Genomic DNA, 12,458 nt, shown 5'->3' with positions numbered 1-12,458 from the left:
TCTTTGAAATCATGAATGCTATAGGAATAGATGCAATTGGGAAGTGATGGCTCACTGCCTCTTCCAGTACAGGAATCAAGCAGTCATAATGTGTTTTCACTTGTAGGTAATGGGCCTGTAAATCTCCTCACTGAACAATGTTGTGTGCTTGAGTAGCTTCAAGAGGAGACTGAGGAAGTAGTTGGTGGTGGGATGTGTTATGGGTGACAAAACAAGAGAAACTACAGAAGGAGAAGGATTCCTCCCCAGCTGAAAAGTGTCAGAGCTGAAAGGCTGTTGGGGGAGAGGCTGGTTCTGTTTGCCCTCTGTGATACCCTACCTGGTGTGTCTCCATCTATGGCATTGTCGGAGGCAGACTGCCAGGCTGGCAGGACCCTGCTCTGGAGCTGCATGACTGCTCTGATGACTTATCTTGTTGTGAAGAATGCATCAGACTCGGGTATGTGGTCAGGTATCATAATGCATAATGCAAAGAAGCTGAATTAGGTCATATCCTCTCCTCTGATTATAGGATAGAGGGATGCCTGATTACAGTATCTTGGGATTGCTACAAAACAGGCATCGCAAAATCAATGCCTTGTTATATTTTGAAAATGAACTGAAACTGAGAAATTAAACCCACACAGTTAGAGATGATGAGGCTAAAGAGGACATTTTCAGTTCCCCTTTTTGAAACAAATAGAATGAAAGCTGGGGGTCTGTTTAGGGATGCTACTGCATTTCAGAAATGCTCACAACCACACTGAACATGGGGCATGTGGGAACAGACAAGGAGTAGTCCAGATCTGAGTTTCAAGTCTTGAGAGAAAGTAGATATCAGTCAATAGCTGTAGAGTAAATTGGACCTGGCACCTTAAGTGCCTTAAACGTTAGAAGTTAAACCTGAAATGGTATCCTGATTCTTAAAGAAAGGTAGTAAATTACTCGCTGAACAAATGGGTGACATAATCAAAATGAGTAATGCTGCTGAAACCTGAAGAAAGTGCGGAGTCTGGGAGCAAGGAGCTGGGAGACAGGGCAGGAGTGGATTGACAATTTCCAAGTAAGCAGTACACAAAACACAAGCTGTGTAAGAGGCACACTTGTAAAGAAGACTGTCTTTATATTGTGAAAGTCTTTGCTGAGTGTAGTAAGTGAAATCACAGTTCTCAGGCAGCTCACTCTATATAAATTTTGCTGTTATGACCAGTGTACGCAACAAAAACCACAAACCCAAATAACTAATAAAACAGAGCAATTCTGCCTCTTAAAATTGAGATGAAATTAAACTATATATATTTTCCTTTAAAAGAATCTCACATTATTATCTTCAGAGTGTTTTTCTGATAGTGAAATGAGTGATAAGATGGTTCTAGATGAAAAGGAAAGCCTGTTAATTTACTAAGGAAAAACCCCAGAAGGCTGCTGTGACTGGCAATATTAAAACTCGCTCTTCTGTAATTGACTTGCGTCTTAATCTAACTTATTTTCTCAGCATTAGTATTGGTCATGACAGTGAAACAATATTACTCTAAGAAATATCAAAGACCTGATTTTTTTCAGAAAATAAACTGCAGGGCCGGGAGACAGCAAAAAAGAATTTTCCTTGTACAAAGAGTAAGCCAATGTAGATATTTTAAAGTCACTTTTGAGACTGACCCCAGGTTGCCCTGCAGGAGGGCAATTGACCTCAATTTGGAGATCGACCTCAGGCTGCCCTCCTGCTCTACATAACAGTGTATGGCTGCACCAAAACAATTAATTAGCAATGTGGATGTCTAACAAGAAGTTGTTTGCAGATAACTCATCTCTCCTTCTGTGTCTGTCCCTCCTTCTTGCACTAAAATGAGAGGATGAAAAGAACAAATGGCCTGGTGTTTGGCGCAGGAAATGTCACAGGTCGTGGCAGATATCATAGGATATCTGCCTGTAACCTTGTATGGGTATGAAGTACAGCAATTGGAAGCAGAGCTGACCTTGCACCTGCAGATTAGTCCCTTGCTGGTCACCAGGAACAGGAAAGTTGTTGTGGATAACTGCCTTTTGTAGACTTTAAAGAAGTTCTAAGACTCTGAGAGTCATTAGACATAGCAGAACAATATCTTCTAGGTGAGATCAAGGTCCATTAGACATATTGACTATAAAGACTGCTTTTTCTCACACCTATAACTGTGGTATTCAGTCAGATCTGTTGGAATTATATCTCCTGTCATACAGATTTATTTTGCATTCATCAAAGGAAACCAAGATTTTGATATTGCTGTAATTGGAAATATATTTTAATTTTGTATTAGGGCATGAGTGTTACATCTTTTGTGAAGCTGAAATTTTGATAGCAGTGAATTTCTAGCTTCCTACTGGTAGTACTATTATCTCATATTAATACTCTTTCTCCACTCAGTGAAGAGTATGTACACCAAGGACCATGGTTCACATCACTGTACAATGTAGATAAACAAAAACAGAACTGCAAACACAGCATCAGTTCTTATTGCAGTGGCTTTTGATTCAGGGCTGTGTGAAAGTTCCCCAAGCACCTCTGTTTTTCATATCTGTGGCGTTTATGAAGCAAATATCCACTTGCAGGAGTTTTTAGATAGTTTTTATTATATTTTCTTGCCACTGTTACTCTATGTCAAGATTGTGATAAGTAGTTCCTTTGCTGAATGTTGTAAAATCAAGTGTAAAATCTGTGCATTATATATTTATGTTGGGACTGGTCTTGTTCAACATCTTTGTCGGTGACATGGACAGTGGGATCGAGTGCGCCCTCAGCAAGTTTGCCGATGACACCAAGCTGTGTGGTTCGGTTGATACGCTGGAGGGAAGGGATGCCATCCAGAGGGACCTCGACACGCTTGTGAGGTGGGCTGATGCCAACCTTATGAAGCTTAACCATGCCAAGTGCAAGGTCCTACACCTGGGTGGGAGCAATCCCAGGCACAGCTACAGGTTGGGCAAAGAAGAGATTCAGAGCAGCCCTGCAGAGAAGGACTTGGGGGTGCTGGTTGATGAAAAAATGAACATGAGCTGGCTTCAGTGTGTGCTCGCAGCCCAGAAAGCCAACTGTATCCTGGGCTGCATCAAAAGGAGCGTGACCAGCAGGTCAAAGGAGGTGATCCTGCCCCTCTACTCTGCTCTCGTGAGACCTCACTTGGAGTATTGTGTGCAGTTCTGGTGTCCTCAACATAAAAAGGACATGGAACTGCTGGAACAAGTCCAGAGGAGGGCCACGAGGATGATCAGGGGACTGGAGCACTCCCGTATGGAGACAGGCTGAGAAAGTTGGGGCTGTTGAGCCTGGAGAAGAGAAGGCTGCGTGGAGACCTCATAGCAGCCTTCCAGTATCTGAAGGGGGCCTACAAGGATGCTGGGGAGGGACTCTTCATCAGGGACTGTAGTGACAGGACAAGGGGTAACGGGTTCAAACTTAAACAGGGTAAGTTTAGATTGGATCTAAGGAAGAAATTCTTTACTGAGAGGGTGGTGAGGCACTGGAATGGGTTGCCCAGGGACGTTGTGAATGCTCCATCCTTGGCGGTGTTCAAGGCCAGGTTTGATGAGGCCTTGGGTGGCATGGTTTAGTGTGGGGTGTCCCTGCCCATGGCAGCGGGGTTGGAACTAGATGATCTTAAGGTCCTTTCCAACCCTAACTATTCTATGATTCTATGATTCTATAAAGTAAAAGCTAATTTGATCTAACACACTGCAAAATATTATCCTCAAAACTTTACTTTTATTTCTGTAGTTGATTTCTTCTGGTTTTCAGAAAGAATGACAGAATCCTTTTTTTTTTAAAGATAAGTTTTCTATGTCTTTATTGCAGTAATAATTTACCTATTTTTCTTATTTGATAGAATTCTTTATTCTTTTTTTTTTCTGACCTAAAATATGTCTCTGAGATCAAAAGTTGTTACATATTAATGAAGACTAGGCTGTTTCAGAGCTTGCATGGAAATCTTGAAATGCCATTAAGGTGTTGCAGGAAGAACGTGGCTTGTTTTAATCAATGAGTGGTTCTTATTCAACTTCTACACAATGCTTTTGCAAGATATCATGGTTCTTGTAGAGGACAGTCCTTAAAAACAAGCTCTCAAAGGATGTAGTCAAAATTTAGTTTCCACTGCATAGAAACATCAACAATTAATAACAGTATTTTAGCTCCAGTTTAAACTGAAAATTTCAGTTTGACAAAATTATCTTGAAAAAACTTTTCATGATATTCATCTCTGCCTGGCTAGACTAGCCTGGCATTCTTAATTTCAGTTTGTAACTGTTGTAATCGCACTTTCATTCACCTGCAATGTGCTAATTGAGTGGCGGAAATTAAGAAAGTAAGCCTTGAGGCTGCCTCTTTGCACTAGTGGTGGTGGTGTGAAATGGTTGCTTTAAATTTGCAGAGAGGAATTATATATTTAATTCAAAGAAAGAGCCTGGATTTCAGGGTTGAAAGCAGAGATCATCACCTCTCATCACTTCAGAATTAGACACCAAAGTACTCTAGCAGGTAGACCTTAACTTTTACTTTCTCCTTCATATAAACTATGGCTTGGACAGCTTGTTGGCACTGAAAAGCCCAATGTAACACTTATTCCTTTGTGTTTTACAGGGAATCTAGAGGTTACTGCTGAAAACTAAAGGTTACCACACCTGTTGTAGAGAAAGACCTACATAATTTGGGAGCTTATTACAACTTTTGAAGTGACTTGGGCAACATGAGCCAGATCTTTAAAGGAATTAAAAAAAAAAAAAAAAACATAAATGAGGCCCTTAGTGACATGGTTTAGTTGTGGACTTGGCAGTTGTGTGGAAATAGTTGGACTTCATAATCTTAAAGATCTTCTCCAACCTTGTTGATTCTATGATTCTATGATTTAAGTGTTGAAAATGTCAAGAGCTTTTGATACCAAGGCATTTTACATTTCTTTCTAAGTATCCTTCTGTATCTTTGACAACGGAAACACCTTTAAATCTAACCTGAAGACCCTTAAAAATACAACTAGCTTGCACAGCAGGAAGGTGGTCTGTTTCCAAGAGCTTAATTCTCTTCCTATCATTGTGAAGCAGAATTCACCAAGCATTGGATTGTTCACCCACTAATAGGGAACGTGTGCTGGGATTAGACCGTTGTCAGACAGATTAGTTTTACCCTACTGATGATGTGTTGTTGCAATAGTAATCCTGCTCAGTATGAGAAGAACTGCAGGTTCAGACCCCTGGTGCTTGCGCTTGGCTGAGGAGCCACTGGCGTGAGGCTACCACCTGCGGGCTTATGACTGAATGCCTCTAAGTCTGAATCCTGGCTAGACACTTGATGTTGTGCTGTTGCGTCATTGGCCACTTGAGATTGACCCAGGAGATGACAGTCTTGTTCAGAATGCATAGGTATAACCCTTCCCAAATCTTCGTTACCGAAGACAAACCATCCTCATAGGAGAAGGAAAACTCCTATCTTCAAACCGGGGCTGACGGAGCTCATCTAGCCTTGTAAGGTCTTCCATCTAAGAGAAGGACACCTTACAAAACCTATGACCTGAGGACTTTGCTGTCACCGTCCTAGATAGCTAGGCTGTGGCAGATAAACCTCAGGTGTAAAGAGTGGGGCCAGTTCTGCACACGCTGTGCCTCACCTAAAAAATCCATTGTGCAGGCTGGAAGGGTTTACTCACACTTGCAAAGCCCTGTAGCAGCAGGCGAGGGTTGAAACGGCAGGTGACAAGGTGCACTGGAAGCCGCAGATCCAACCTTGCCTGTGGGCAGCTCAGGACATTGGTCGCTTGAGCTTGTTCCAGGAGATGACAGTCTCACGCGGAATCTTCCTGATTGCCTTTGCAGCTTTTCTTCAACCAGATTTGCCTATTCCACTTGCCCTCAGTCATCGTGCTTGTAGTAAGTGTGGGTAATGCCCTTCCCAAATCTTTGTTCGCAAAGCCAAGCCTCAATCAATTCACCTCTGAAAGTGGGCCCAAGTTCCCTAATTCACTCTTTTTTAAAATGTGATATTTTTTCTTTCCTTCCAACTGTTCCTTGTACTTTTCATACTCTATGTATAAACATAAAAATGAAAGAATTTATAGCACAGTTATAGGATAAGTCCAACTTGTTTGATTTCTAGCCGGCATGTAAAAGCTGAGTAACATTTCTAACATTTTGAAGTTGGGAAATGGGGATTACATTTTATTTGTCTACCTGTGCTTTTTGAAGACCAGCTATTCCATTTTATTGAAATACGTAATCTTAGTATGCCAGACATCAGTGCTATGAAATGTCATCTGTACCCATTTCTTTATACTGTCAATCCTTGCACATTGCAAAACCAGTTAGCTTCAAGAGTAAAAGCAGTTTGAAGACAATGGAGAAATTGTAAATTATTTATCTGTATGTGTGTGTGGTCTCAATTATCACTCATTCCCCAATCTGTTTATAATGACGGAAAAACATGGCTCTCCACTAGGTGCAAATTCATTTTGCTAGAGGTTCCGCTTCTCTCTAAGCTTGTATGAGCCTGGCGCCATACTGCTACCAGCCATGAAATAATGGTCTTGTGCTCCTTATATCAGTGCAATTATTTATATCAATTTAACAATAGCATCAGTTGTTTTTACAAACATAAAGGAGATTTAGATCTCTAAAGCCCCCATAAAACATAGAAAGTGACTATATATTTACCTTATCAAAAGTTTGTCTGCATGTTACTTTGTAGTCAGGTAAGAACTCTTTTGTACTTTGTTCTTCCTTCAAACTACCTGGGAGCGGCATAAACTTGATTTATGCAGTGTGAAGGATCAGAAGTATATCATATAAACATGTGCTTGGTGATTTCATGATGATAACTACAGGACAGACCAGCTGAAATCACTAACAGCTCCAGGCAAAATACCACATGCACATACTAGGAGTAAATAAAAGTCATGCCTTATCTGCAAAGAAGCCCTCTCTACTCATTTTTTATAGATCTGCCTTTGACATGTATTGCTGAGGTTAATTGCATTACACAGGTGTGAGGTTTGTGTGAATGTATAAACTGGGCCCTACATGTTCGAAGTAGCATACTTGGTTAAGTCATTCATTAATTGAATGCAAACCAAATGCCATTAAAATGGGAGGAGGAGGAATTGTTTATATTATAACTTCATTTGGCTTTGTACCTGTTTAATTGGGAGGTTCCAACAAGCTCTTATAAGGCATATTCGTCTTGTATTGACATCCTCCCTATCCATATGTTTTTAGACACTGCAACATGAATTATGCTTATTATGGAAATGACAGCCAAATCTATTTCGCTCCTACAAGTGATGTGCCAAGACAGCCTCTGTTCTGTCAGCAAGCATTGCCAAAGTGCAAATGCATATGGCAGCAGACTTCTTTCAAGTTAAACCAAAAATGCTGAAAACTGACTTCACTAATTTATCAAAACTGCTCTTGGCTCTCCCAGGATTTCTTCTGGCAGCTGTAAGACATCCTTCTCCAATGCAACTGGAAACTTTTTGGAGCTAAGTCAATATTTTCATTCACAATTCATGTTAACACTGGACCTGAACATTGCAAGGTGCTGAATCTGTTGATGGGGAGGCAACCAGTACTTTCCAACAGAGGTATCATGGTCCTGCTATAATGGTTTGCTGTGATTGCATTGGACTTTGTAAAATTACTCCTAGTTTTAAAAAAATGGTTGAAGTGCTACTAACTGAATATAGGCATTGCTCCTCATATTTCCCACTTGCTGCAAATAAATGCACCCGTGAAGTCAGGATAGAGAAAAGTGAATCCAACTCCTTCCACAGAATTTTAAGTCATAATCCTGGAAACGGTGAGAATAGAGTCTTCCTCTAGGCTTTTCCTGCAGAAGCTCAGCTGCTTGATAGTCCTCTGACAGATTTAGTATTTTAGTAGGTTTAGGGCATGGTTCACCATGCAGGAGAGCTGCTTTGCTCCTTTCCTTTGCCACACTCACATTTATTCTTGTTTTGCTTCTGAGAACTGAAGGGCCCCACTCCTTTTAAGCAGTAGAGAAATAATCACCCAGCGGTTCTAAGTTTTATGAGCCTGACTTGGAAAGAGAGCTTTGTCCTTTACATCTCCAGGAATTATTTACTATGCCATTTGTTAACTGAATTCACTGATAAAGCTTTTCAGTGCCATTAGACATTTATGAATGCTGCTATCATGTTTTTTACCTTTTCTAGCTCTGCTCAGTATATGAAAGACCCCTTTTTATAATCATTGTATTGGTTTCTTGTGTATAACGAATCAATTAGTTAAACACATTTTCATTTTGTGTAGTGCAAGCATCCTGCTGGGTAGAGGCTGTTTTTGAAGGTGAATGGATCCTAAATTTCTTCAGTGGAGTAGCAGTGACACCTCTGATAGATGATGACACTGTAATAATGTAAGGGATATTGTAATGAAGATTTCAGTTACTCTCTCCCTGTTTTAAAGTTTCTTGGACAAGGATGGAAAAGCCACTTCAGTCACTCAAAATATCAAATCCCTTTTTTTGGCAATTTTAAAATCAATGCCTTTTAGGTACTACTGATCATACCCAAATCCTTAGCCAGTATAAATCATTATAGGCCTTACTGGTTTCAAAGATCATATTGATTTACACTTGTTAGGTGTACGGACAGTGCCTACAGGACATAACTGTTAGGAAAGAGCAAATTTCCTGGGTTTTATTAATCTGGGTCATGATCCAGCATAATTTTTTGTAAGTCCCCTGAAAAATACCTCTCTGAAATGTAGGCATTTGCAAAATCAGTCATATGGGATTTCGGTAAAAGAACTCCTTCAGAGAGTGGCAAATCCCACCTATTTTTCATCTCCTTAGGGATTTGAGGTTACATACCTAGTAGTTTCATGTGGTTTGGGTATAGTTTCATGTGGTGTGGTACTTTTAATATATAACAAGATCACGGATCTGAGCTGAGAACAGAATATTCTTCGCTGTTTCTCAGAAAATTCAACCTTGAATTATTTTTTTTTTTTCTTCATATGCTAAACTCCAAGCATATCTCCTCTGAAATCAGTGTCAAAACTCTCCTTGGCATCAAGCAAGAGCGGGGCTGAGTCAGCTGACAGCTCTGTTTTGAGCTGCTCCTGCAGGAATGCGAAGGATGAATATACACAGAGTTGTATCACTAGATTGGAGGTCCCTAAATCGGATAGGTCTGCCCCTGCGTCTGGCCATCACTTGGCAGACATAGCAGTGTTAAATTTAGCTTTGTATTGATTGTAATTTGCTGTGGGATGCTGGGCAGGGAAGAAGACCTAGAAATGGAAGATTATAATGTATTATTGCATTCTGAGTATTGATATTACTTCAAATCATTCCCTAATTTCTACAGGAATATTTTGGGCACAGACACATGGGAATACTAAAAATAACAGCCTTGTTCCATCTTTTGGAGAGCCAGAAAAGGGTTAGATTGTGTACTGTGTAGTAGAGTTAATTCCTTTCGTAAGGTGGGAATTGCTTAAGATCTGTCTGAACTTAACCATTTCCTAAATAACTTCATTTTAGATTAACTCAAGTCTACAAATTTGCAATAACAGATTTGGAAAGTGACTGTTGATAAGAAATGAAGAGTTACAAAGTGTCCACTTGAATGAAAATCTGAAACTTGCAAATGCCAGAGTACTTCACTTTCATTAAATAACTATAATAATAATGAAATATTAAGAAGTATTTCATTTAATAAAGAAAAAGTTTCCAATGACTAGTGGAAAACAACACATTTCCAATCTTTCCAGCAACTCTGCAGCTGTACATCTGCACAGAGCATTTGATCACAACAGCAGGCCTGCAGAAGCACAGGTATACCAATAGCGTATGAATGAGGAACTAGGGGTACCTGATAGGCGAAATGAATCAGCTGAGGTCACCCAGGCTGAAAGAACCTACAAAAATGTCTTTGCAGGGTAAACAAGAACCAGCTCAGCCTTTCCCTTTTACTTTGCTTAAAAGTGTAAAATTCCTTCTTTTGTTTGGGGACCATCAGCAGATGTCAAGGTTGGAGTTAACCACTTCAACATTGTTGCAGCACAATTAATCCAGGTGTGGATATGAAGCCTATTGCACACATGTGAAAACATGTAGGGATGACAACTGAAAGCCATATTGAGTGTAGAGGGATATGTGAAGTGCTTAGATGTTTCTTCTTTGCCTGAATGCATTGCAAAAACTGCAATAAATATACTACAGATGCCAAAACACTTTGCAGTTCTTTTTGAAACAAAATATAACAAGATAAATAAAAATAAAGATAAATAAAAATAAATACCATCCCCATTTAAAAACATTTTCTAAACCATGCTTTATGGGGTTTGTCAGACAAGTAGCCATAGATTCCAGCCAGAATTACTGTCCTTCACAGTCCCAGTTGACTACAAGTTGAGGAAGTCTAAGGCACTTGATGCTTTATAGACACTGTACCCTGGAGCACTGTCCACTTACCTGAAATAGTTTCAACTTCTCCAACTCTCAGTACAAAGCAGTATGACTACATGTGCACAATAGTGCATACAAGGCATTTAGTCCTTTTGGGGTTGATCAGGCATGATCTGATCTTGGTAAGTACATGCTGATTGTTTCTGCTCACCTTGTCCTTCATGTGTTTGCACTTGGCTTCCAGGACATTTTGCTCCCACTCATTATCTGGAAACCCAGGTTAGGATGACTATGTTGTTTTCAGTTCCTCCTTCTTCTCCTTGTGAAAGAGATGTATGGTGTTTGATTTATTCCAGACATCAGGAACTTCCTCTCAGTGTCACAACCTTTTGAAAATGGACGGGAGTGACCTTGGCCAGCTCCCCAGCACCATTAGCACCCACAGCATCCCATCTCATAAATGTCCAATTTGCTAAACTGTTCACTGAGTCTATATTACTCTATTCCATGTAATGCCTCATTCCTGTGGTCTCTCACAGGGCTTTTTTAAGCCTTTTTAGCTAGGAGGTGTATGTGCAGACTTTATCAGGAAAAAGCTGAGCAGAGAAAGCATTCAGTGTCTCATCTTTTTGCTGTCACGAGGGCCTCAGTCCCACAGTATGCTCATGTTTTTCTTCTTCTGATAATATGCTTTTCTTGTCTTTCATATTGCCTGCTAGTTTTAACTTCAGCTGAGCTTTGGCCTTCCTAATTGCATCCCTGCAGGTTTGGGCAATGCCTTGGTACTCCACCTGGCTTGGTCACTCCCGTTTCCTCTTGAAATACAGCCTAGGACTTGTATAGCTAATAAAATCCACGCTTTGCACTGCAAAACTCCTTTTCCTCTTAATACCATTTGCTAGGATCAACTCCAGTCATCTCTGGCCACCCTGTAAATCAGTTTGGTTGCTGCCACCTTGTGATCACTGCCACCTTGTGACCAGCCTCTACAGAATGCCAAATTTTAACCTCTTGTGGCAACCTAGAGACCAGGAGGTGGAGCCAAATTATTGTGTTCCTTAAGATAAACAGAAAATTTCTAATGAGTAAATAATTGATTACTAGTGCAACTGTACTGAACGAATGTTTGTTTTCTCTACATGAGTTGTGGATCTTTTATCCAAAGAGCTCTTCACAGATGCTTGGGTAAAATGGTGCTTAGTTCTTCAGTTGTAAGGAAAAGCTGGAGCTCCTAAGAAATGAAATACAAAGGTGTACATCTAGCACATTTACAACTAGGATTATACAGAATGAGACTGGCAGAACATACAGCATTCACCCTCCAGATGTTAATCATAGTAATGCATTATACATAATAAGCCTTTCTTTCCTCCTAATGGTGTTCAAGAATAAATAGGGAGTCTTAAGTGCTTACAAGCTACAATAATGGAAGCCCACTGTGTTATTTCAGAAGGGATAAATAGACTGAGATGCCCATATATGAAAGTGACAGAGAAGAAAACTTCAGAGATAGAAATTAACTGAGCTTTGTGAAGCATGGTTTTGAAATAAAACATTTTCACCCTCCCCCATCTTTTTACAGGGTTTTTTCACTCAGATAATGTAGATGCTTCAGGTACAATAATAACATCTTTAGAAGATTGTTAGATTATATGAAAGAGGAAATAGTAATATACATAGAGAGAGACACTGAGAAAGAGGGTATGTGGTTTGAGTCAGAAATCCTCTGATCTCAAAAGAAGCAGATGATGCAGATAAAATGCAGGCTTCACTGGCACAGCTAGCAGGGAACTTTTATGTGAACATAAAGCAATTATAAAAGGTGTTTGATTTTGCATTAAAGCAGCCAATTAGTTCCTTTTTTGACTAAAAATATATATTTCCACTTTTTGTATTTTCAGCAGACAACAAACCAGAATTAAGCTCCATGGAAGTCATCGACTAGAAAAAGCTTTTAATGTATTTTAGTGCAGGAATTTTGGTGGGAAAAGTGCCTCCCACATGGAGACCCCTTTTCCGCTGTCTCACAAGCTACATGCAGAGCCTTTCCAGCAAAACTGGCAAAGATGCTGGCTTCAGAAATATGCTTTTC

Source organism: Psittacula echo (genome assembly GCF_963264785.1).
Source record: "Psittacula echo genome assembly, chromosome: 1".
In the NCBI taxonomy this organism is placed as follows: Eukaryota; Metazoa; Chordata; class Aves; order Psittaciformes; family Psittacidae; genus Psittacula; species Psittacula echo.
Note: the sequence above shows the minus strand (reverse complement) of the source record.